The sequence below is a fragment of the Chiloscyllium plagiosum genome, unplaced genomic scaffold (genome assembly GCF_004010195.1).
Source record: "Chiloscyllium plagiosum isolate BGI_BamShark_2017 unplaced genomic scaffold, ASM401019v2 scaf_61427, whole genome shotgun sequence".
NCBI classification, from domain to species: Eukaryota; Metazoa; Chordata; class Chondrichthyes; order Orectolobiformes; family Hemiscylliidae; genus Chiloscyllium; species Chiloscyllium plagiosum.
In genome coordinates this window covers 3,539-8,611 of record NW_025203512.1, presented here as the reverse complement: position 1 = coordinate 8,611, position 5,073 = coordinate 3,539, and the positions used below count along the sequence as shown (strand labels likewise).

General features: G+C 47.3%; 1 long non-coding RNA gene across 1 annotated transcript in view; it reads right to left on the bottom strand.

The window, feature by feature from the left end:
* Positions 1 to 1,212: 1,212 nt before the first annotated feature.
* Positions 1,213 to 5,073, bottom strand: part of LOC122546299 — a 5,923-nt gene continuing 2,062 nt past the window's right edge. Inside the window, exons 2-3 of the long non-coding RNA XR_006310709.1 lie at positions 4,175 to 4,200; positions 1,213 to 1,452 (exon numbers count right to left, since the gene is read on the bottom strand). This is a non-coding gene — a long non-coding RNA (uncharacterized LOC122546299). The remainder of the gene's footprint in view (positions 1,453 to 4,174; positions 4,201 to 5,073) is intronic.

Here is a 5,073-nt window from a genome sequence, read left to right as displayed (position 1 = left end):
GCTTTTTCCCAGGGTCAGGGGTTCAATAACAAATAGTCACGCGTTCAAGGTGAGAGGTGAAAAGTTTAAGGGGGATACACACAGAAAGTACCTTACCCAGAGGGTGGCAGGTGCCTGGAACACGTTGCCAGCAGAGGTGTTAGAGGCAGGCACGGTAGATTCATTTAAGGTGAGTCTGGGCAGACGCATGAGTAGGTGGGGAGCAGAGGGATACAGATGATTAGGAATTGGGTGTTAGGTTTAGACAGTGGATTTTGATCAGCTCGGGCTTGGAGGGCCGAAGGGCCTGTTCCTGAGCTGTAAATCCTGTTTGTTCTTTGTACAATATACCCTGTACATGGCATTGTGACACTGAGCATGATGAAGGGCTATTCCCCGAAACGTCTATTTTCCTGCTCCTGGGATATTGCCTGACCTGCTGTGCTTTTCCAGCACCACTCTGATCTGGTCTCTGATCTCCAGCATCTGCAGTCCTCACTTTCACCATACTGAGCATGATGCTGAGTACAGGAGTTGGGAGGTCATGTTATGGCTGTATGGGACATTGGTTAGGCCACTTTTGGAATATTGTATGCAATTTTGGTCTCCCTGCTATCGGAAGGACGTTGTGAAACTTGAGAGGCTGCTGAAAAGATTTACAAGGACGTTGCCAGGATTTGAGGGTTTGAGCTTTGGGGAGAGGCTGAATAGACTGGGGCTGTATTCCCTGGAGCGTCGGAGGCTGAGGGGTGACCTTATAGAGGTTTATAAAATCATGAGGGGCATGGATAGGGTTCATAGTCAAGGTCATTTCCTGGGGAGTCCAAAACTATAGGGAATAGGTTTACGGTGAGAGGGGAGAGTTTTAAAAGGGACCTAAGGGGCAACGTTTTCACGTAGAAGGTGGTGCATGTATGGAATGAGCTGCCAGAGGAAGTGGTGGAAGCTGGTACAATTCTAACATGTAAAAGACATCTGAATGGGTACTTGAATAGGAAGGGTTGAGAGGGCCAAGTGCTAGTAAATGAGACTAGATTAATATGGGATATCTGGTCAGCATGGATGAGTTGGACCGAAGGGTCTGTTTTTGTGCTGTACATCTCCATGACTCTATGACTGGACATAAATATGTGTTTATAAAATTACATATGTGTATCTATTTTAAATATCTAATATTTTAATCTGCATTTGCATGTCCTGTTTGATAGTTTCAGATTAGACTGAAAGTTGCATTGAGTTGTTAGTTTCCCACACTTTACAGGGGTGAACCATACTGTATAAGTGACTGGTGAGGGCCTCTTGTGGTGCAGTGGTAGTGTTCATATCCCCAGACCAGGAGGCCTGGGTTCAAGTCCCACCTGCTCCAGAGCTGTGTAATAACATCTTTGAGCAGGATGATTCGAAAAATAGGTGAAATTAAAAAAAGAATTGCTGACTGGTGGCATGTCACTCTACATTGGTGTTGCTGGTAACCTGCAATAGATCAGATAACCAAGTTAACTTCAGGGTGACTAACAGCTTTGTAACACAACAGGCTGACCAAATATTCTTGCAATTAATTTTACAAACATCCGCAATGTCATAAGCTTAATTCTTCCAGTTTTTAATAACTCAATCTAAACCCATAAATCGTATTTGGAGTCAATTTACTATGAGCTCAGAACAGAATTGATCATACTTAATTCCATAAGACATGAGATTTTGGAGACGACTTGTAGCTCAGGCTGTGAATCAGGCTGTATGTTTGCTCTCTGAGTTGGTAGGTGTGTTCTGAGATGTTTTGTCACCATGCTCGGTAACATCATCAGTGAGATGAAAGTGAGGACCTCAGATGCTGGAGATCAGAGTCAAGATTAGAGTGGTGCTGGAAAAGCACAGCAGGTCAGACAGCATCTGAGAATCAGGAAAATCGACATTTCGGGCAGGAGTCCTTCATCAGGAATCCCCAACCCCCAACATTATCAGTAAGTCTCCAGTGAAGCACTGGTATTCTGTCCCACTTGTGTCTTGGTCTGTTAAGGTGGGCGATACCATTTCCGGTTCAGTTTCTGAGAGGTTGGTAAATGAAGTCCAAATCGATATGTTTGTTAATGGAGTCCCGGTTTGAATGCCAGGCCGCTAGGGATTCCCGTGTCTGGCGTTCAAACCGAAACTTCATTGACAAACGGAGATTTGGACCCCATTTACCAACCTCTCAGAAACAGAACCAGAAGTGATTCTTCCTTTGTACTCTGGAAGTCTGGTGCTACCAGTCCCACAAGACAGTGGGATCCCCATGTGCGACCCCTCCAAAGCCTGCCCACGTTGTACAAAGTACAAGCCAGGGCTGGGATGGAAATGCTCTCCAGTTGGCTGAAAGAGTTCAGTTCCAGCAACAGTCAAGAAATTTGAGGCCACCCAACGCAAAGTATCCAGCTTGATGGCCAACCAGCCACTGCCTTAGACATTCACTCTCTTCAGTATCGACGCACAGTGCCTGCAGTGGGTATTGTCTACAAGTTGTGTCGTAGCAACTCACCAAAGTTCATTCTTTGATGAGACAATGGCCCAGTGGTATTATTGCTGGATTGTTAATCCAAACAGCCAAGTAATGTTCTGGGGACCTCGGTTCAAATCCTGTCATGGCAAATGGTTGAATTTGAATTTGAATTCAATAAAGAATCTGGAATGAAGAATCAAATGTCAACCAGGAATCCGTTGTTGGGAAAAGCCCACCTGGTCTTTTAGGACAGGAGATCTGCCATCCTTACCTGGTCTGGCCTACATGTGACTCCAGGCCCACGTCAATGCGGTTGACTCTTCTCTGGGCGATGAGGGATGGGCAATAAATACTGGCCTAGCCAGGGGCTCCCTCGTCCCGTGGGTGAATTAAAAAAAAATTCAACTGCTCCTACGAATCCTGTGACCTCTCTGAGAGCAAAGGCAAGTGATCCACGGGAACATCTCAACATGGGAACATCCCTCCAAGCCTCACTCTCTCCTGAAGTGGAACTTTAGCGGTGTTCCCTTTACTGTTACCGTGAGAGAATCCTGCAGCTCCCTTCCTGAAAGCACTGTGCCCCCAAACTGTATCAGATCAAGAAAGCACCCTCACCCGCTCCTTCTCAAGGGCAATGGGGGATAAATAATCCACGTTAACCTTGGCACTGATGCTGATACATCAAGAATGAATGAAAATAGAGCCACCGTGAATGGTCCACAACTGTTTAAGATACATTGCTATTGATGGTACCCGGCTATTGAAGGGCTGTTGCAGTACCAGGCAGCAGCTCACTGTCACCTTCTCGAGGGCATGTAGGGACGGCCAATGGATGCTGCTTCAGCCAGTGATGCCCATCTCCCCGACTGGATGAGAGAGGAAAGCCAAGCCTTTGGATCCGAGGAGAAAGTGAGGACTGCAGATGCTGGAGTTATCAGAGTCGAGAGTGTGTTGCTGGAAAAGTACAGCAGGACAGGCAGCATCCGAGGAGCAGGAAAATCCACATTTTGGGCATAAGTCCTTCATCAGGAGCCCTTCAGCTCCAGCCCACATTCACAGCCCGGATCCTAGATCTCGGATCGCCCGGCCCACTTGCCAGGGCACCCGCGCCACCCCAGGGACCGAGAAACTGATCCTCCCAGTGCCGGTTTTCCCGGATCAGGGAATTGTCCCGTTCCTGTGCTCACCGCTTGGGAACAAAATCCGAGGCCAGCGATCCATGTCTGCAAGCCTTCCATGGGTCCGCCTCTGACAAACCGTCACAGATCTAATCCGCCAATTCCCTATCCCTCTTTCCCAGAGTCGCTAAGTCCTACAGCACGGAAACAGACCCTTCGGTCCAACTGGTCCATGCTGAACATAAACCAGTTCCAGCTCCCTGCTCCTGGCCCATATCCCTCCAAATCTTTCCTATTCATGTCTGCATCCAAATGTCTTTTAACTCTTTGTAACTGCATCCACCTCCATCACTTCCTCAGGAAGATCATTCCACACACGGACCACACTCTGTGTAGAATAAAATTGCCCCTCACGTCTATCTTAAATCTTTCTCCTCTTATCTTAAAAATCCACCCCCTGCCACAATCCGAGGGAAAAAGTACACCTCTTGCTGTGACTTCCCCATTTGGCTGGAGAGGTGTTCGCCGTTTGTGTAATAGTTCCTGGATTTATTTCCCGAAAATTAAAAAGTTGGTTATGGGAATGGCGTGGACTCACCTCTCTGACTGTTTCTTGTTGCAAAGCTGCAAAATAAGGCAAAATGGTCATTAATTTACGCAGCGACCAAAGAGTTTGTGAAATACTTTCTGAACATTCATCAACCGTGCCATTTGTCTGCAAATATCTCAGATGAAAGGATATAAATGTCAGGGTAGCTTCTTCAGGAAAGGAGAAGGTAACTTGATCGATGCCTTTAAAGGGTGGTGACGGGAGATGATTAGAATCCTTACAGTATGGAAGCGGGCCATTTGGCCCATCGACTCCACACTGACCTGCCAAAGAGTATCCCACTCAGACCTCTCCCAAATTCCTGAAACCCTGCATTTCGCATAGATAATCCACCTAGCCTGCAGACTATGGGCAATTTAGTATGGTCAATCCACCTAACCAGTACATCTTTGAACTGTGGGAGGAAACCACAGAGGGAGAATGTGCAATCTCCACACAGGCAGTCGCCCCAGGCTGGAATTGAACCCAGGTCCCTACTGCTGTGAGGCAGCAGTGCTAACCACTGAGCCACCCCAAATATTTCTGACGGTGGGAGTTTAAAATGAGAGCTCTTTGATGCAAGACGATCAACAATGAATCCCGATGAAGAATTCAAGAGTAATGTGAGTGATTGAGGCTTTGAAGAGGGGCACTGGAGGATTATTTGGGAAGGAATGGGTGCAGGGATATGGTGAAAAGGCAGGAGAGTGGCACGAGGGAATAGAACCAGGGCAGGCAGGATGGACCGAGTGGCCTACATCATTGCTGTAATAATTCAATGATGTTGTCACTCTGCAATCCACCTGATGTGTGGTGGGAGTGTCCCACTCACTAGCTCCTTCTCTGAATGACTCCCGACAGAGGGAACGCAACTCAGGTTTACCAGATGGATTCCCGGCACGCCGGGA